Source organism: Toxotes jaculatrix, chromosome 8 (assembly GCF_017976425.1).
Source record: "Toxotes jaculatrix isolate fToxJac2 chromosome 8, fToxJac2.pri, whole genome shotgun sequence".
Classification (NCBI taxonomy): domain Eukaryota; kingdom Metazoa; phylum Chordata; class Actinopteri; family Toxotidae; genus Toxotes; species Toxotes jaculatrix.
Genome location: NC_054401.1, coordinates 2589346 through 2611132, shown reverse-complemented (window position 1 = coordinate 2611132; position 21787 = coordinate 2589346). Strand labels below are relative to the sequence as shown.

The 21787-nt window shown below is 44.3% G+C and overlaps 1 protein-coding gene across 4 annotated transcripts in view; it reads right to left on the bottom strand.

Moving 5' to 3' along the window:
- Nucleotides 1-21787, bottom strand: part of sema6e (sema domain, transmembrane domain (TM), and cytoplasmic domain, (semaphorin) 6E) — a 137776-nt gene that overhangs the window by 88955 nt on the left and 27034 nt on the right. The window lies entirely within an intron of this gene.

Below are 21787 nucleotides of genomic sequence, written 5' to 3'. Positions count from 1 at the left end.
TTACAAGCATTTAAGAGCTGAACTTGATCTTCAAACCATCATTGCCAATGTTATTCTAACCAACTGCTTTGTTAATGAAATGTAAATCTAGCAGTCAGGTTTCTCTCTCAATATTTGTACTGCATCAATCCACGTTTTACTTCACTCAAATGTCGTGTGTGAAGGCAAGCTGCAAAATCAGACATGATTTCCAAGACATCCCCGTAAACATCCCTCGGTATATTCAGTGTTGTTTTACAGTAACTGTACAAGAAGGGTTCTGGCACAGAGTTTAGACAAGCTAATATTTCTCTACCCCTCTGCCCTCCCTCCACGCTGACTCTTTATTTCCGTTTTAACACAAAAAACAATATTTCCTTTGCAAAAGCAGCTGCTACAACGAAGACACAAAAACACGGCACTCGCTGATGTCTGCCGAGCACATTTTCTTCCCTTTGGATCTCCGTCAAAGGCAGAAAAGCTAACCTCTCACCTGGTTCTGTAAGAGAAGCTGTTTCCCATTGTCCATGTAAAGAGAATCAGATTCACAATCACAATTATTCCAACTGGCGTTGGAAAGGAAGGAAAGCATGAAGATATGAAGGAGAAAATGTTCAGTATCAGACTGCAACAACTTTGGCTTCACAGATGCTTTAATTCAGCACATGTGCGCATTGGGAGCCTCATTCCAAAAACTCTGCTTTACTTTGTCCAAATTCCATCCTGAATCATGACATCAGTGTTGACAATGTGTAAACGCTGGGTGGTAAATTCATAATGCCAGTCAAAGCACTTCTTTTCATCTCAAACAGAGTATTTGCCAATTGCATGAGTCATGATAGTTAAATGAAAAGATGGCCCGACCCTTTCATGTTTCTTTGGAGGGTTTGTTCTTAATGGCCGAGGCTCGGCCCTATGTCAAAACGCTGGCTGGTGGCGGCAAAGGCCAGGAGGGACATGAGTTGGTGCTAACACCCGCCGCCATGTCGTGGCCTGCCACAGTCATGTGCTTTGGAAGGGAGGCTCATGGAAATCAGTGGGGCTTGGCCCAGCTTCACTCCTGCCTCACTCTGCTAATGGCTTTCCAAGTTTGGGGCTGCCATTTGTCAGCTTGACTGATGTCCGCGCCATGAGGATCAATCTCTTTCCATCATCCGTCTCTTCAACATCAGAGGAAAAGTACAGTGCTCCGGCATGTTGGGCCAGAGTGGCATGGATGTGCTCCCGGAATCAAACTCCCAAAATGAAAAAACACTTAAGCTTCAGACTTGCAGGTAAGGCAGGAAATGCACTGAGTATTGTGGGTATACAGAGGACTGAAGGGGAAAAAAAAAGGCAAAACAAAAAAGAAAAACTTGGCACTCTCATTTTGTACATAACAGAGGAGCATCAGGCACGGCCAAAAAAATGCAGAGAGAAAGACAGGCTTTGGAGATGGGCTGTTCCTATTCCCGGAACATTTTCAGAGGTCTGTGAAAAACCAGGGGTCTGTCTCTCCTCTCTCACTACATTAAGTGATTCTTATTGAAGCCTTGCAAACAGGAAACATTAAGTCTCTCGAGAAAAGAGGGAAAGTAAGAGATTTTGCCTGCACGAGAGAGAGAGAAACAGTGAGTGAATGAGGTGTGGCAAGTGAATGTAAAGCAGGAAAAAGTGGAGCTGTAAAAAAAAAAAAAAAGGAATAAAACATAGTTAGGGAGTGCCAGTGTGAGGAGAACAGCCAGAAGAGGTTGCAGGGCCCCAGGTGAGCCCCGTGGTGGGTCATTTCACAGCCCTGTAGGCTGACTAACACTGACAGGTCAGCTGGAAGACTTGCTGCCAAGAGAAACCCTCAACGGAGGAAAGCCTCAGCACACACACTCGCACATACACGCACAGGAAAACCGTACATGCAAACACACATGCTCCCTCGCCTCCACCACAAAATAATTTCCTTTTCAATCTGCCACACAATAACCGAGCCACTGTTTATTGACCTTTACCATGGCGCTTTTCACCAGGCAATCGCTTCCTTGGCTCGAGGCACAGAAATATAGCTCCGTCTGCTCAGCTCAGTGCTGTAAATCCACCGCCGTACAGCTGGCGTTCATGCTTTCACAGCTCAGGATCCACATCAGGATGTGTGGCGAGCCGCCTGGGGGAGGCAGTGCCTCCCTGACAGCTACGATGATTGGATCATCAAAGAAGACAACTTGATGTTATAACCGTCATTAGTGCAGTAACAAATCAATTAAAGGGAATCACAGCACTAAAGGCCGGCGTACACACGAGTGCCTACGCAGTCTGTATTCACAACATAACATTTGATGGTCACAGTCTCGTTCAGAGTGGAACCTGGCTGCTGCCGTCCAATTTCACAGCCAAAAACACGTTGGCTTTGATTTCCCTGAATTAAATGATGATGCTTTTAAGCGAGGGTCTTTTAAATTAAAGTATACCACTGAAGCAGGTCACACTGGCCCCCTGCTACCAACCATAGGCTTTCACTGACATATGTAGGGATATTACTGGTGTGTTTCTCCTTTGTTCATCTTACTAAATATAAAAGCTTTGTTTCAACATATTTAGTTCTATCCTTTTCTAGAGCCCGTACAGACTTTAATTAAATTAAATTAAGTGTTTAAGGCTTTTAATGCCTTTTTTTGTGAGACCATACTATACAGTTATATAGTCTTGTTTGGGGCTGACAGTGTCCATCGTGAGTTCCCACATGAAGTTAAGGGTAACGCCCTCAGATGGTGTGTTCTGTCTGACCAACCATCCAAATTTTCAAATTTTTTTCTCTCTCAATAGCCTGATCTCAAGAGACTGCCCAGGGAAAATTAGGAATTAACTAACTGGAATTAAATTTAAAATTCCACCGTCTCAAAGAGACTGACACTGGAAGCAACTGATGCACTGAATGGTTTCATTCTTTGGAGACTTTTTATTTGTTTTTTTTTGGGTTTTTTTTCCCTAAGGAGATTTGGATGCTCTCCATCCTTCTTAGGAATGAGAATAAGAGGTGGTGAGGCAGCCGCAGTGGATCCGTCAGGGTGGGAACCTTCCAACACCAAGTGAATGCTGGTGACAGCGCGAGTCCTATTTGGCTGATGAGCAGCAGGGAAGCAGGTGGGCAGGTTGAGGCTTATCTGCCAAAACAGCCGGGGTTACACCACACCTCCTGCCGCAAGAACTGCTACGACTCAACGACCACACGCAGAGAGAATGAGAGGGTAGCAACAGGAAGGGAGATACAAGAGAACAGAGAGGTACAGATATGGTAGGTTCTTGGAACAGATCAGCAACACACAAAGGAGCAGGAGAATCATTAGATCCTGTGAGCTATAAGGAGGTGCTGTTTGCAGGGAAGGCAAGAGAACACAGGAAGGGGTAAAAAATGACAGAGCACTGGGAGTGCGCCTGGAGAAGGGCTGCGTTCGAGGAATAATAAAAAGAATCAAAGAAAAGATCATTTTAGGTCACAATAATGATATTTATCATCACTAGGGTTGGATATCAATTAAACACTGGCTCCAAAATCATACCTGAAAACCTGCTAACAATACTGACTGATTTAAGAAACACTTAAAAAAAAAAATCTATACAGCCACAAAACTCAAATAAGCTCAGAAAATTCTGTATTAGTGCCTCAAAGACCTGAACAAAACAATATTTAAGATATAATTTGATATTTCCATAACCAAACCCCACATGATATTGGCTCTTATATAAAAGTATTGACATTAACGTCTCCGCCGTCCTAACCTCACCGGAGCTGGCAGACTCTGCTGCAACACGCCAGCACTCCACTGGGGGCATTGCACCGTGCCCATAATCATCTCCAGGGTTTCCGAAGTGTTGACTAAGCAGCTCCAGGCTCAGCGTCGATGAGCTCTGCCGGGCTTTTGGAAGGAAGTGTGAATGTGAGATCCCAGGTGCCGGTTTAATTGAGACCTTGATGTTGCCGTCTGAGTGAGATGAGAAAATTGTAGGGCGGACATGGCCAACATTACACCTGCGTGAGAACAACTGATTACACAGTGGGATAACTCTGAATGAAGCCAAAAACATTTATCTGTCTATATGTTCCATTAATGCACTCCCATGTCACATTTCTTTAAGCACGGGGACAACAGCCTGATCCAAACACAGAAAACGGTCTGTCTCCAGGTCTGTCTGCTGGATATAAACAGAGGCTCTTCTTTCTGCAGTGTAACAACATTACAGCGGTCCCCCTTCTGATTGATGAAAGTGCCATGTCTGCAAGCGCCTCTTTTACATAGTGGAGAGCCTCCCCTGCAGCCCGCAATTCATCATCTGAGAGTGGGACGGCCGCATTCATCTTAATGCATTACAGACCCAAACGGGTCCGAGGTCACACACCGCTGCCATGAATCCCTCTGTCTGATACTACAGAGGACAGGAGAGATGAGATCACCGGGGACTTTTTTTTTTTTTTTTTTGAATGTTCGTATCACCTTATTCACCGTATCTGCATCAGGACAGGTCATCTCTACTGACTGTCCCGAGAGACTGCAACGTTTTACCGATGTTAAAGGATAAATTCACCCAGAGACACAGCAGTACGGTGGAAAACGGCTACTGCCTGCATACTATGCATTCCTGAGTCCACTCTGTTGTCAGATGGTGTTCACGCATTAAATGGGAACTCTGCCAATTTTACACAGAAAGGTCAGCTTACTAATCATGAGGAGTTTTACATGGCAAGTGAAAAATGATGTATTAAGTCGTCTACGGCTCTGGTGGAGCTTTGTCAATCAGGGTTATCGCGTGCTTCGGGACTGCAAATCTTTAAGATGAGGCTTATGTTACAAACACAGATTAAATGCTTTTAGTTGCATGATGGGTTAGGGTTATGGTTATCCAGAAGTTTTGGAGATTTACCACCGCGTGGCACACAAAGTCAGGATCGCTCAGCTTCTGCTGCTTTGATTTGGTAAGTCCTGTTTTAAATCTGTTTCTCGCACAACCCCAAATTTGATTGAAATGCACTTCTAAGTCACTGGAACAACCCTTTAATGTTCGAGCAGATGAATGAGCAACACGGCATCACACTGCCATTTTTTTTTTCCCAGCACACGGTTTCAGGCCAGAGAACAGAGAGCTGAGTGGAAAACTTTGAACAAGCATAGATTTTTCCCATTTTCTTCTTCTGCTGCTGCTGCTGAAGTCTGACCATGTCAGAACTGTGCTGCTGGATGCAGAGCCGACCGCGGTGCGATTCTGCTGAGAGCTGTGCAGGATCAGTGGCAGCCACTGCGTTTGCTTTCACACCTCACACACCAGTCTGACGGCGCCGTGAGACAAAGCTCTCCTACAGTCATTTAAATTAGCACAAGAAAATTTGAGTCAGGTGCAGCCACGATCGTGTATAGTTCACAATACAACCATTACCTTTCAACTATTTCTATTTACCAGCCATGACTGTAAGCAGCTTGACTGAAATCTATTTATGCTAATTCTCTGCGGTTGTTGCACCAAAGGAATAAATAACTACCCTGCTCACAAACTAAGACACTGAATCTAAAAGACGTCAGAAGGAGTAAGAAGACTTAAGTGTAGATCTTCCCTTTGATACAAACTGCACGTGCATGCTTTCTTCGCTGCAGCCCAACCACCAGGTGAATCTGGGTGCAGCTCTTTATGATCCTTTCTTGGCGTCAACTGCCGCTTCAAAACCTGGCATGAGGAAGTTTAAGAGCAGAGGGAGGGATTTCAAAGCCTGAAGGAAAACAGTGGCAGCGGATGAGTGCACAGTGAAGTGTAAGTGAAAGTGTGGGAAGTGTCAGTGAAAGTGTGGGAAATAGCTTAAGGTCACAGCTGCATGTGGCTGCCAGCCAGTTTATGTCTGTCCATGATATATGTAGTGAAGACTTATTAAGTGAAATTTCTCATAATTAGCACATAAATGTGTTTGGTGAATTCACACTGCCCTTGACCTTTGACCTTTGATCACCAAATTCTAATCTTATTTCCCTCGAGGTGCGCCTGAAATTTCACACTCACGAGAATGGGACAGACGGACAGAGGGACAGATGGACAACCTGAGAACATAAAACAAGCCGCTTTTTTTTCTGCTGCATTAAAAACTTTTAATTTAAGATGCCAAACATGTCAACACAGCTCCAAACCTATACAAAGTTTAACAGTCTATGGAAAATTAAAAATGAAAGTGTGACGAGAATATGTCAAGTGAAATTAATTCCACCCTTCAAAACTTGCTTTTTGACAAACTTGAAGTTTGTTTTTTTTTTCCACCACTCTGCAAAGCACGTACAAGGTAAACAGTGTGCAGTGAGCTCCACAGTTTTAAGACAGTTCTGCAGCCTGCACATTACTCACAAAAACACAAGAAGATGTCAAGATGTTCAAGATGTGATGAATCAAGCAGAAAGAGCTGCTACGAGAAGAGCACTTATGTCAACAGACTGAGGAAAGGAAATGTTGGTGGTGAGTATAATCAAATTAACGAAGGTCTGGTCTGCAGGATACTACAAAGTGTGACAGTCCCTGCTGCCTTTGGCACTGAACTGCAAGGACACTAAGGCAAAGTGTCTGTCTCAGCAAGTGAGCAAATACTTCTTTATTTTCTTGCTTTTCCTGCTCCTCTTGGCAAGAAGGTGGGGGTAATTGGCATGCAAGCTTCAGCAGGGCGGTTAGACGAGCCAGGTCCCGAGCTGGGGCACAAAGCACAACGGCTCTGCTGTGCCCACAAAATTAGTTTAAAGCTGTGATTCAGCAACAGGCTGAGACCTGTACAGTGCCACTGATGCCATCCATCACTGCAAATCCATTTCACTGGCAGAACAACTGAGCCACGCTATCATCCCCACACCTCCCACACACACAGAGCAGCACAGCAGCAGGTAGAGAGAAATTCAAAAGACAGGCGGGTTCTGTTGATACAGGTTTTTCAGTAGTAATGCAGATGTGTTACTGGGCAATCGTTCAGGATTTTCCACTGAAACCATGCGAATGCCAGAAACTGTTGCAATACAGCTGAGATCAAGATTTTCAAATGAAGATTCTCTTCAATCTTCAGGAAATATAACCATGAAAACAGACGCTGCTGTCGTCAGTGTGAATATTCTTCACTGACACGTCAACACGCAGACTTAACCCCCATTAAAGACAACTGAGGTTTGGAGTGAGAGTGAAGGTCAGGGCGGACTAACCACCGTTAGTCAGTCTATGTGAATGAGTCAAAGCTGATGTGGGAAGAAGACAATGCTTGGGACTGGGATGAGGAAGGTGGGGGTGCCAGCTGATTGACTCCTCTTATTAACTTTGTCCAGGCCTGGGGAGAGCCAGAGGGGGAGGGAGGGGGGAGCTGGGAGGGAGGAGGGAGGGAGGATCAGTTTAATGAAGACTCCTACAGCGAGGGTTCGTCTCGCCTACTGTGCGGCCCTGTGAATAAGCCTGGCAGACAGATGGACTGAGGAATTGATCAGTGGAGACAGTCCACAGAGACCTGCACAGAGGCTGTGTTTTAGCTGAGGTGGAGTACACAATCAAGGATATCAAAGACAATGAAATGTCACTGGAATTTACTACCAGCAGAGGAGAACTCCACCAACGGTGAGCGGTGCAAATGCACAGAGGCACACAATCAAGATTAGAGTTTCATTTGAACTGACAGCAAAGGAGAGGCCTTAAACATCAAAACCAAACCACTCATGCTTATTATTTACCAGACTGGTGTGTCCTAGAGACTCACACAGAAAGGACTGCTGAGTCAGTCCTTGGGAGATCTGCCCAGATCTGACGCCACAGACATCTAGAAATTGGCTATTTGGTATCTTGGCCCCTTGTCTCTCTGTTGTCCTTCCGAGAGCTGTCCCACTTTCAGTCCAGGCTCTGTGTGGCATCTATCTTTCACACGAGTGACGCCGCACAACCCCGTGCTGCCGCTCTCATTTTCATCGTCTATTGTTCCAGGCTCAGAGATTCAGCCCAGCACAGCGAGTCCTGCAATTCTGTCATCTCCACAAGCTCAATACTTTCCTGCACTGCTGATAAGCAGCCAAACACTGAGGTGATGAATAAATCCCAATACAGCACACACACACACACTTACTGACACCAGGGGGAGGCCCATTTATCTGGTGTATTTTTGGTTATTATGGAGAATTCTGAATCCAACCTGGCGTACGGCTTCATGCTGTATCGTTTGGTTGAGGTTCAAAGATCACGGCGGGCCGTAACAATGTGTTTATCATTCTTTCCCTAAGTGCTGTCCACATGGAAAGGCACTAAAAGCAAAAATATTACAGGCTTATTACATAAAATGTTTTTATATCAGTCTGATTTAAAACGAAGAAGCAGTCCTGGTTTAAAAAAAGAAAAGAAATTCTGTCAGCAGCATTTTAGATACATAAACCAAATCTGGTGCAATTTTGTTTTCAGAAAAGATGAACGGCGAGAAAAAGTGAAGCCTCCACCTGAACAGGAAGTCAGCAGCTTTCATTTCAGTCCTTCTGTTCTTTGCCGCCGCCTGCCAGCTTTTCATATCAACGTATTTCTTTTTTCATGTACCACGGCGGGTTCTGACTGCTCTTAACCTTTGCTGTAAAAAAAAAAAAAAAAAAAAAGCTATTCAACAGTATTTTAGGCTACAGCTATAACTCAAGAGATTAATGCATGTACCAGCACAGAACCAGCACAGAACAATAATGTAATCCACAAACACACAATCCATTTCGTCTTTGTTGTCTGTAATTTTCTACCATGTGTTTTCTTTCAGTTCTGCACCGATTGTCCTGCTCGTCATAGAACGTTTTGTGCTCAGACACTAAAATTATCAGCTTCTTGTGGACAGCAGTGATGGACAGTGAGTGAACACAGATTTTTTTTTCTTTTTTTTTGTTTTGGTTGCTCAGATTTTTAATACAAACAAGGCAGAAATCAAATAGGATCCAAAACATAACACGGAGCACCAGTAACAGTTCTGGTCTGTAAGGAATTTGGGAAAATTTACATTATTTGAGTGGAATTTTAAACTGTGTGTCTCTAAGACAAACGTTTGTGGTGACCCCTTCCAACAGTGAATCGACCTGCAGCCACTCACATTTACTGATCTAAATCTACATGGTCATTTCTGAAAGCAGGGTTTTTCCTGCGTTCAAAATTGCGTGGCGGCCGCCTCCAGCTAATTTTGTGCCGCCCCCAGCCAGAGCGATTGATATCGCTCAACACAGCGTAAAGCTCCAGCTGTGTTGATTGAGCGACTGATGTCCCTCTGCGGCAGCTACGTATTTTAACTGCAGTTGCAGCGTTGCGCCACTATTGAGGCGCTATATCAACAGCAGTGCACCGGAAAGACCTGAAGCAACTACCGAAGAAGAAACAGATCGACCCGTGTTTTTTCCAGTTTTTTTCCGTTAGTTGGTGCTATTGGCGTCCTGATTTTCCCTGGCGGATGGTACAAACAGGTAAATATCGCTTGTTTTTTTGCATCCAAGCATGTCGTGTTTATTTAAAAAAAAGTTTCCTCCGTGTCAGAGTAACGTTTATGATTTTATCACGCTTCATGTCTGTATCAGAATAAATACAAAAATACTTAATGCTTGATGAATTGTTTTGTTTAAGGTGAAGACACCTCTGCGCAACATACTGAAGGAGAGGCACTTGGATGTCTGTTGTAAGGTGGCCATTGATGGACCAGACCAGGTGGCCTTGGACTACAAGGAGTGCATGAGGAGGTTCTACAGAACGAAAAAGAGGAGGCTGAAATGTTCTCTGTCTGGTTGCGAGATGTGTGGATAAAGTGTACTTTCAATTTAAAGTTGGCACCTGATTTGTGTATGTATATAGTTTTAATAAATGAATGCTTTAACATGATAATAGTCATATTCTTATTGGATCTCTTAATTTAAAGTATGTTACCTGTAAAAAAAATTGAATTTACAGAATACATGCACATCATTAGTGCATGGTCAGGATGGTACCACCTCTGCCTCAATTTGAGCCAGGAAAAACCCTGGAAAGGAATCATCAGGTGCACTGGTTCTCCGATGAGGCAATAAGAGTCTGGAAATGAACAGTTACAACTGAATCATTAGCAGAACAAACTAAAAATTCCAAAAGAAAAGGTTTCCATATGTTGTCTTTAAATGGAAATTCGATTCCATCTCTTTCAGCGGTGTCCTGAGAGAAGGTTGTGCGCCTGCGACACTTTTCCTTGACATTTGTCAAAAGGATTGTAACCGACCTGGCGAAGAAAGTGCAGCGAGCTCAACAGATTCTTGTAGTTAGATGTGTGGAGCCCCGGGGGCTCCGACACCTCCGACAATTCAGGTCTTACACGGTCACCATAGTTACCACTGCCTGACACCACTGGCAATGGCAAATAGACTGACCGCAGTGGAACATTTGAGACGACACTGGCAGAGCCTGTGTGGATCGTCACACAATAAAGACCTCGGGGCATGAGGGAACCGTCACTGAGAGCCGGCTACGTCTAGAGGAAGTAAAGAACTTCATGGACAAACATGGCTGAGGGTGAAAAGGAGGACAGCACTGGCAGGGTGTCCATCTCCAGCTGGCATATTGTGGAATGTTAATTAGGCCTGCAAAGACAAGACACCTCCCTCTTAAATGTCACATCCTCGTGAGGAGAGTGGGGAACGGCGACGGCTTTTGTAGACTTCTGTCAGGCAAAGGGCGTTGTGGTTTGTTTGCCTTTCCAGTGGCAATTTCTCTTCTGTTCTCTTTACCCCGAGCATTTTCTCTTAACATTCTCCTGCTCCTTCTCTCGGCCCTTCTGTTATGCTGTTTACTCTGTGATGAATGGCTCTATTTCAAGTTCAGCATTTTTTTTTTCTTTTAGCTGGAATAGATTACAATCTGTGCAATTGCGCGGAAACAAGATTGATCTCGCTAAAAAAAAAACATTGGGGAGGGGGCAGCAGAGGAAGGGAAATATTGACTCCAACTGCACTTCACCCTAATGTAGAAATTTCAGACCTAGTGCTTTGATGAAGGCTTTTTAAGGCTGTTACGGCTCTCGCAGAAACAGGTCTTGATAAGAGGGCTGGGAGGCCAAGAGAGGAGTGTAAACAAATTTCGCGGTGGTTTGTAATGAGACATGACACAGTGAGAATACTGTGGCCTTTTAAATGGCAGGCCTCGTTATCAGCCCCGTTTCGTAGCCTCAGAGGGGCAGAGATTCGGATAATGGGCATCAGTAATGAAGGGTTGGACAGTGGACCTGCTGAAGCTTAATATGAGAGGTTGCTCAACCAATGAGTTAATGTAACAGTGAAATTGCACACAGTGTGAGGCTTCACCACCTACATGAATCACAAGAACCTCCATTGTGAGCAACACTTCTCTTAATCAGATTTCTGGCTGTGCTTGTTACAGCCTTACTATTTTCCATGATTTATAGTCAATATAGTGTCTAAAGAATGGCCTGAGGTTACCTCTGAATATTAAGCAATACCTAAAATTACTTGAAATAATAATTGCCTCCTTCACAATTCAACTGAAATTAATCACATGGGGCAAGTGGATTGGAAAATGAATCCCTCCCGCTAAGGTGAGAGGAGAACTGTGATTCTCAGCAGGGATTCAGGGTGGTTTCGGTCATGACAGTTAATATGAAAACTAAATAAGTTAAGCTCTTTAATAATCGTTCGAGGGAGGGGGGAGGGCAGTCATTCCAGGAGTGGAAAAAAATGAGTTTATGTGCAAGACTTTAATTGCATGACTTAAATATGGGAAAGATATTGGAGGAAGTTGGAGGAGTAGCAGTTTGTGTTGCAGTGCAATAACTCACAAGCCTTCAGGTTGCCTCTCCCCCCTCTTCCAGGAGTAAAAGAGAAATAGTTTTACATTCTCCAGCTGGAAGCCAGAGGAGAGTGAAAGGAGAGGGGAACGAGTCTTACGGAGCAGTAGAAAAAAAAAAAACCTGTCCAAAGTCTAGGGAGTTGAATGGTTTACACGCTGGCTGCCAGCTTAGGTTTCATCTTAGTGTCACAATTTGTTGGGGAGCATCACGGACGCTCTAAACAGAGCGGGCTCTCTCCCACAGCTTCCCCGGCAGCTGAAGAGTTGCTAAACGTCACTCACGATCATTCAGCCACCAGGGAGAGGCGAGAGAGTAAACAGAGGAGAGAAAAGAGAGAGGGGAAAAAAAAGGACAAAATGAGAGAAAGCAATAGGGAGACAGTGATAGAAAGTGACAAAGAGGAGAGGAGGTCGATGGTGGAAAACACCAAAAAATACGACATGGGAGTAAAAAGTAAAAAGAGACAGAAAGTGAAAAATAGCCATGCATGCTAATCCTTGTCTCCTGTGGCGCTCGGTCTAATGTGAGAAAAGGCTACTGAGCTGCAGAGCTTGGAACTGTCAAGGGACTGGACTGAGCAAAGCACAAACAGCAGCACGCCAGCCTGAAGTCTACCAGTTTACGGGCATCTTGCAGCACTGCCCAGTTCTTGCTGCCGTGTTCAAAGTTGGAACAAAGAAAGGAAAAAATAAAAAAAAGTTTGTTTCTGTCAAACTGATGCCGTCTACAGGATACATGCCTACTCTCATCTTTCCTCCACTGGTAGCAAAGAGCGTGGGAACTGCTTTCAGAGCGCTGAGCGGAGGCGGAAGACTGACCCTGACTTATCGACCAGCGCTCGCAACGCACATCTCCATGCCTGAGGTGGCCACCTGCCAAATGCACAGTCTGTTTAAAAATGAAGCTATTGATTACAATAAATCTATATACATATTTTTCCCCAAGAGTACTGAAACTATAGGAACAAAGTGATGTTTACATAACACAGTGCATGCCTAAACTAGAACACAGGCATTTATCTTGATCCACTGGACCAGTGGCCGTCCTTCCTTGGTTTCCATTCCTTATTGACAGGCTTTGTTGGGGATGTCGTACATAATTATTTTCAGAATCAATAAGGCTATTCAGATATCCCATCACCTGACGTATCAGTAGCACTGACTGCAAACTACCTAACTACAACAACAACAAAAAAAATAATACTAATAATTAAATATCTGCACATGTATGGAAGAAGGAGAACATCGGTGTTCCAGGGATTTATAAACCATTATGAAGCACAGTTGCTGTTAATAGTAGTGAAAGTGTCAAAGATTAAAAGGCTAATTTGTGGACTACAGCTCCCATCATGCTTTGGGTGATGCAAAGAGAAAGTGTCCATGTTGCCCTGAAGATTGTTTTCTTTTGGCTACATTTGTTCAGTTTGATGCCGAGCACTTTGCAAAGTCATGACACATCGGCTGCTGCTAGCAGCTCCTGTTTCCACTCAAACCATGGACAAAACCACGGGCAACAATCAACCGGATTACTTTTGATCCAGAAGGAAATTATGGACCTGTTGAAGGGTCTTAAGATCGAAAAGTCTGAAATAAAGCAAGTTAAGTTAGGTACTGAAGAAAATGTAATGATAATGAGGTAAGATCTGAGGCTCCTTACTTCTGGACACATCTATGGACATTTAACTTCAACAGACATCAGAGAAACCACTTAACACTGGAAGGAATAACTGAGTATGAATCCAGCAGAATGCATTTCAGTTTACCTATTTTATGAGTCAAGTGCGTCATATAGCCCTAGGTCCATACAGGCTGTGTCTGGGTGGTTGCAATTCAAGCTCACCTTGAACACTAGGTGTGAACCTCTCATAACTGGTGGCTGTCACAAAGAGCCACTGGCAGCCCAACTGTTTCTCTATCAGGTGTCAGTCAGTCTTTAGGTTTGAGCTTCCAGAGGTGGCCTTGTGCACCAGCACAGCTTCCCTTCAGTCAGGGAGCAAAGGCAAGATGTTAAACACGGCATCAATATTGGGATGCTCCTCTTGTAGCATCAGCCACAGTGAATGACAGCGAGGCAGTGAAGAGGCCCCTTTCTCTGAGCTGACACCGCTGATTTGAATATCAAAACATGATGTAAAACGGTGATTAAAAGCCAATTACAGCTCGCGTCAATAAAAAGTCAATTAAGTGTTTCGGGGACTGCAAACGGGTTTTTGGAATGGCGATGACGGGAAGCGGAGAACAAAGGGGGAAACGAGGGGACACAAAGGAGGGAAGCGAAGGGAAAAATGAAAGAAAGCAGCGGAGAACAAACACCGCCGGGTTGGGGCGGGTGCAGAAGACAACACAAGGATGAATATAGCATTGCACAGTCAGACGTGCGAACATCGTCTCCTGCACAGGCAGGATTTCTTCCATTTCCGTCACCGTGCAGTCATGAATAATGAACAATTTGCTTAAAGGCAGCATTCAATTAAAAGTCAAATCCCCCGGGAACATGAGTGGGAATGTTTTCTGACAAAACCTTAAAAAAACAAAGCCACTCGCCCTCGTCTTCCAATGACTCCATTAAAAAGTCTCAGAGCCTCCCTCCTGGCCAAGTTTCAGCTGATTGATCCTGCATTACTTATTTATGCACCAGTAATGAAGAGTAAATATGAAAAAAACTGGGAAGCAGGAGTTTAAAAAAAAAAAAAATTTACTCAGGCATGGTGTACAGGTTTTTGATCACCCGCCTGGAGCCTGCAGGAGCAGCCGTATGTTGAAGTGCAGCGGTGGTGACACGCCGCTGCTGCAGCCTCGACGCACTGGGAGATGAGGCTGAGGCTCAACACACCGCTACCGTACCTTCGCATGGTGAAGCAATCTTTGGTCCCAACGGGTTCCCCCAACAGGAAAAACTAAATAGCTAAGAGGCAAACTAGCGCTGCTTAACCCTGTGCTTTAATTATTGAGAAAGGCCCGAAACTGCCAGAACGCACAACACTCTCAGCTCGAGAGGCTTGTTAGAGAGTAATGAAGAGGCTTGGAGCGAGAGGGGATCATTTTAGAGAGGTGCCAACCTGGGGTAGAGCTGTGCTGAGAGGATCTGTCTTGGTGTTTGTCTGCCTTTTCCTGTTTTTGTGTTGTGAAAAGTCCCAAGAAAATATGAGTAATGTAGAAAGCTTTGGTCCAGTCTTAAAATAGTGTTACTCTACAACTTGGCAGTCAACAATTCCACTACCCGCCTCAATTTGCAGTGTGGCTCTATCCCTCCCTCACTAATTCACACAAATCACCACCAATCAACTCGCGCACACAATCAGCAGGAACAAATTCTGCTCACGCACGCACACTGACACAAGCATGCAACTGTAATCAAGCACACAACCCAGTGTTTAAAACAGAGCATTTATATTCCGAGGTCTGAGGCTCTGAAGAGGGTCTGACGATAAAGCCTGAAGTTATTTAAAGCAAACATCTGACAGCGTATCAGTCGGGGTCGCTGACACTGTGAGGACCAGATGGTCATCTAGTCTGGCTCGTCCTCTCTCAACAGCCTCCGCCTCTGTTCCCAATTTGTCTGGCATTGTTTCCAGGAATAAGAGCTGGATTGTTGCACTTTGCATTTCCTCCACATGAACTCTTGGCTGTCTTGGCCTCTCTCACACCCCGAGTACAAGTAAATAAATTAGCTTAGAGTTCCGACTGCAAAATGCTGCTTGGAAAAAACTCCTGAAAGCGACGTTCATCGGTTTTTGCTCAGCAGTGACGTGAGGACGGGTTAACTGATAAAATGACAATCGATCATAATCAGACACTGAATGCTGGAACAGGTTTGGCGACTACTTTAACTGTTGGCTCACGACAACCGAATTCAGCCTTTTCATTTTAATGATTAATAGAGTGGACCCACACCTTCATAATATGATGTGGCTGTTTTCTAAATCGATGCCAAGACTACGAGCAAGACGTCACTTTCTTTTGCTGACCAGTGCTGTTTGCCAGTGTTTTATTATTGTTGTTGTTCTTTGACATTTAAAACTTTAATAAAAAAAAAAAAATCTGGCACCTAACACACAGTAAATGCATCTCAGACAGTGTCCTATAAATCTGTTTTCCTGCACGGAAAGAGTTTAATGCAACAGACAGCAGCCAAAGCTTTAGCTGCCTCATTGAAAATCTTCATGCACCTGGAAGTGATTTAAACTATCAACCGCCAAGCGCACACGCACATTTAATAACTATGATACATGCAAAGCTATGATTTAAGAATTAAGGGCAGATTTTTTTTTTTCATAAAAGCCATAGAGTGTGCATAAAAACTGTGCTATAGTAAGGATTTGATGTGCACTTTTGACTGAGATGACATTTGTAGCTGCAGGCTCAGTTTAAATGCTTCATTTCACTCGGTCAGATTCATGGTCAGTGTTAGAATCACCAGAATCAGCACCATCAAGTTCATATCTTATGACTCCTGTGCTGTCCCTTTTTTTTTTTTTTTTTTTTTTTACCTGATGCATAAAACACAAGCTTAATGTCCTGTGTCTGGAGCAGAGTGGGAGACGTCATCTCCCACTCTCATTCCTAACATGGGAGTTGGAGTTTAGGTTACACGGTGCAAAAATAGTCGTAAGAAATGTTATTAATAATCCTGGAGGATACACTGTGGTTTTCAATAATCACTATGGCTTAAGTATTTGCTGCATCTGTAAAAAGTCAGTTTGGGAAAACATTACCTGTTTATTATCTGGCAGCCGTAGCGGCAGCTGATGGTTGTGGGATGAACGGGTGAGGAACTACGAAACAACAGAAGGCAGTCGCATGCTAATGTACGACTCTTCCCTCTCTTCTGTGTGTGATCATCTGCAGGTTTCTCACAAGCCAAACATGTCAAGAGAGCAGACTTGGTGGAGCTCAGCTTTTGATCGTCGCTGTCTGTTCTTCGGCTAAACGAGTTTTGATGAGAGGACGCGAGTTGTTTATGTTGCTCAAGAGGCAAATTTCATCAGTTCGCTTTGTAACAGTTTGGACAGTCGTCAGCGTTCTAGCACGCAGAGGCCAGGCAACAAACCCCAACACATCATCAGTGGTTTTTGTGGAGGAAAAGAAAAAAAAGAAGAAGAAGGGAGGTGGGTGTACAGAGAGGGTAGTTGACGGTGGATTTTCTTCCATTATGCATGACAACAATAGCCAGAGACCCGTGGTGTATTGCGTTAAGCTGCTGAGACTGTGGACAAAATGTTTCGGCCACAAGGAAAAAATTCTTGGTGCCTGCTGGGCCAAACCTTAAAAACTCTGCATGACCATCCATAAATTCTCTACTGAGAAGAGGGAGTTCACTTCTAGCTGAAGAGCTCCAGCACGGTTCAGTGCCATTACCATTTGAAAAGGGAGAAGATGAGTGCAGTAACAGGGGGGGAGATAGGCCAGCATGCAGAAAGAAAGGCTGAAGGGGAGTGTGGCAAGAGAAGAGCAGCTGACTTGTTGAACTTGGCGCATGGATGAGCTTCATTTGTCAACAGAGCACCAGAGCTACTCCCTATTCAGGTTTTGCCCTTGAGACAACGCCGGCCCGGTCTGAGTCCGTATTATGCAGTTGGAGAGCATATCTCAGCTCATGCGGGAAACTGAGAAGCGACTGTAACAACCTTGGGAAAAATAATCCTCCCACTGCATAAAAGTCATAAAAACAAACCCCTGCGCTGCTCTTTTACATACTTCTACCCAAAAGTAATATGAGACAAAACAGCAATAAAGTTGGAATTTTAAATATTCCTTTACTGCGGCTGTGTCCATTTTCTGCATTATGCATATAACCTTTGGGGTCCTAATTTATGAGATTACAGGGTAGCAGAGTGCCAAGGTTGTTAAAATTGGTACTGGGCCCAAATGAATATGCAGCTGCAGAGATATACGTGTGGGGCATATACAGTGCAGTCAGAAAGTATCGGGACAGTGATGTGTTTTTCATTGTTTGCCTCTGAAAACCAGAAAATTGGATTTGGAAGGAAAAAGGGGGGCAATGAGGTTAAAGTGCTGACTTTCAGCTTTGACTTGAGGGAGTTTACGTCCATATTGGGTGAACAGTGTAGGACTAGCAGCCATTTGTGAAACACAGTGCCTCCGTTTTAGGAAAACACAAAGGGACAATCATCCTAAACTAACACACAAAGCAACCGAGGAGTTTTTTATGGCCAAACAGTGGCAAGTTCAGTCAAATGGCCTCAGTCCTGCTTGTGATGTGTTTCGTTGCTGAAAGACCAAAAAGAAGACAAAAAGTCCCCCAAATACAAACAAGGATGCCCTTATTTAAGTGTAGTTAAACTAGTTCATGAACTTTTCATCCCCAAAACTTGTGAGGTTGTGAATAAAAATGCAAACACTAACAAACACCCTCAAATTAAAGCTCAGAGTCAGCTTTTTAAGCTCACAGTCGATGTATAAATTTGAACTTCAATGTGCTGGAGCACTGAGCAAACACAACAAAAGAGAATCACCATCAACAATCTCCGATTCTGACTGCACTGCCTAAGTATATAATCAAGCATGACACAAAATAAACTATATCCTACATAATAAGCAAAATTTCATGTTGTGACAGTGTTGTGTGCTTTGTTATTGAACCAAACAAATAACACACCCACACAAATACACGACCAGGAGAGTTTTCCAAGAAACGCGACAGTGTCATTTCCATACAAACTAGTATTCGGTGGCAGAACACAGAGTACCCACCCCATTACTGAATATTTTCTTCACACAAAATCTCAGGTGTACCTGCAGACCAGGTCCAGGTAGAAACTACAATGGACGGTCATTTTCAAACCACCATCTGTGACGATTGTGCTGAAACTCTGGCTGAAAGTAAGGTTCAGCTGTTTCAAACTGACTTTTGTGCTTTAATGAAGGTAAAAATGATGAAGAAGCAAAGAAACCTCCCAAAGCTGAGGAAATGAAAAACTAAAAGTGAGCACTCCCTTGCGTGGCTGCGTCTGTGTTGTTTTCTCAAGAACCAGTTTGTTTCCACCCTGGGGCAGGTGCTTGCAGCCAGGTAGGTAGGTAATGACACCTGTTTCCACCTGCTGGGTCAAAGTCGTTCTCTGCCGGCAGTTTCCTCCCTTCTCCCTTTTTAGCACAGTCCCACACCCGTTTGGAAGTGGATGGAGCCGCACACACAAAGACACACACACACACACACGCAATCACACACGCGCAATCACACACCCACAAGCCTGCAAATTTAGCCAAGCTATTTCATGGAACGCTGCAGCACAAACACTGGGCACAGAAGGCAGAGTATATGCTAGAGAAAGGCTGGTGATAACAGTTGGTTGGTCTACAGCAGAGAACATTTCCGGAGCCTTTGGGTTACTACTACGGATTGATAACCACTATGCTAACATTCAGTGACTCACTTCAATGCCAGAAATAAATTCATCGTTTCCTCAAAATGACAGAAAAGCTTTCTGAAACAGCATTTTGACCACGAACGGGAGCCTGGATTTATGCTATCACACTTAGCAGCTCTTTAAAGCAAGATGAGTCACCCTTCCTTTTACACTGTAGAGAGAGAGAGGTAGATATGAAAAGTCTTTTAAGACACAGGAACCCTGCTTTAAATAATACTTTTTGTCAGACACTGAATTTATAGTTTGGCTTCCAAACTACTTGTAATGTCTTTAAATAATCACATAGGTAGGAACAACTTAAAGTTAAATATAAGACAATTTATGCACAGATGTCAAAATTCATGCTTTCATGAGGTCAAACCTCCAAGTGAATTAGCAATGAGGATTTCTGAGTGGAAGGCAATTTTAATCCAGTTACAGTGGAATAAAATCAGTGTCGCACTTTCAGCCCTCCTACACACAAGGTGCTACTTCTAAGAACTGGTTTGTGACTGACAACCCATAGGTGTGGTAAAAAAAAAAAAACATGAAAAAGCTGCTAACAGATGCAAACACTCCTTAAGGAAAGTAAATGACTCGTGACGTCTCCTGAGCTGAAAAGGCCTGAGTGTTGACGACTTGATCTGAAGGCGACGAACAATCCGGTGTTCTCTAGCCCTCAGTGTTGATAGGAGGCAAGGAGCCAAGCGCCGGACACCTCCTCAGTAAAAGCGTGCTTGACAGGGCACTGTGAGTGTAATAGATTTGAAGTTCTCCACTCGGGGCTGGAGAGTGTCGAATCACCATGGAAACCGAGATGGCTGTTTGGCAGGTTTGAGCAGCTTTTGGTTTGAAATACTTTTTCAGTTTGAGGCTTCAGCGACGGTGCTACTTCTCTCACACTTATGAAAAACCTCCCATTGCACGCTGCTCCCCGTCTCTGATCATCCTCTTTTTTTTTTCCCTCTTCCTCCGCCAGCTCAGTGAGGCAATCATCACAGCCCTGCGGTGCGAGAGCGTCTTAGCTATGGCAGATAAAGGCTGGGAGATTGTCAGTAATGACGGGTCCACCGGCGCTGAAACTTCCCAGAGCTGCTTGTTTCAGCAGTAATTACGATGGGGGAATGGTGCACCGTGACTGGCTCTAAAAAGCTTACCAAGCCTTTTGCTTGTGATGCCATGTCAACTTTTTTACGGTAGGCAAGTCAGTCGGATAAGTAAAAAGGGGGACTTAAAAGCTAAACAAAACGTGTGAAACAAAGAGGTAAAAAGCGGAGGCGGCAGGCTCGCTACTGAGTGATGTGAAGGCTGGGCGGAGGGGGGTGGGGGGGTGCTCTGAAGTCTATGAATAGGGATGAGATTGGATCATTGGCGCTCAGTGTTCTCCAATCACAGCCCTGCTGAAGAAGATGGAGAGTGACGTGATAAGACAGATGAAAAGGGACACGAGAGGGAGGATGGAACAAATAATGGAGTAGGACGTTGGGCTCCAAGAGGCAGGAGAAGGAGTGATTGAACATAACCGAAAAACAGGAAGAAAGGACTGGTAGGTTTGTGTGTATGTGTGAAAAGGCTCTGCTGTACCACAAAGAAAAAAAAAAAAATCTATCATCTTGCTTCCGTTTGTCACTTTCTCTCGAGCCCACCCTCAGTAATCACCTTCTTCACCCCTCTCAACTGCTTCATCCTCGCCTCCTGTTCAGGTCCCATCCGCCCACTCTCACCCCCCCGATCTCTGAGACACACAGGTGCTTATGAGGAGAGCGCTTAACCCCCCTCTCCATGGATCAGCCCCGCAGAAGGTGTGTGCTGATGTGTAGAGAAATTCAAGGCATGAACCGAAGCCGTGGAGAGAGTGCTCTGCTTCTTCATCCTACAATTGGGCAAAAATTGGATATTGAGTGCAGGGGCGAAGCCCGCTGAGAAGGTGTGAATGAAGATGAACTAATTTCAAACACCCACACATATGTAGACGTATGAGATGGTCGATTTTATTGAAAATGGTGGGAGCTGGGGGGGTGGGGGGGCTTGGGACACAGGGAGATTTAGTGGACGTGTCCACCTGTGTCAGCCACCATAGAGAAGTCATCTATCACGGGTCACATGGTGCAGGGTTACGAGCTGAGGGTGGTCGTGATAAAGGGCCGCTTAATTCAAGTCAGACTGCTCCAGAGAAAAAAGGCATCAAGATAATTGCTTTCATCGCAAGAGAAGAAATTAGAAACTAGGTGATTATTTACGGGTTTATGTGGATATAAATATACATTTTTACTGAGGGGGAAAAAGCCCCACGGGGCTCAGAATGCATCTCCATACATTTAAATCCTATAAATGCCAGCTGATGGCCTGTTTCACTACCGCACTGCTGAACTCTGACATGTGGGGAAAACAACTTGCATGCTAGGCTGCACATGTGACCACAGAGACAGAATCACTGATAAAACACTGAGTCACTTTATCGACTGATCAATCATAGGTTTGGGCGACATGGCCAAAATAAAAAAAACATTATTTCAATTCTTTCGTATTTTTTTGGTCTTCGTGCACAAGACAGTTATGAAAGACTAATAAAGGACCTGAACCACCTGCACGGCTGTAATCATTATGTATATTCAAAACTCAGGGTTATTCCATGCAGCTATGGACTG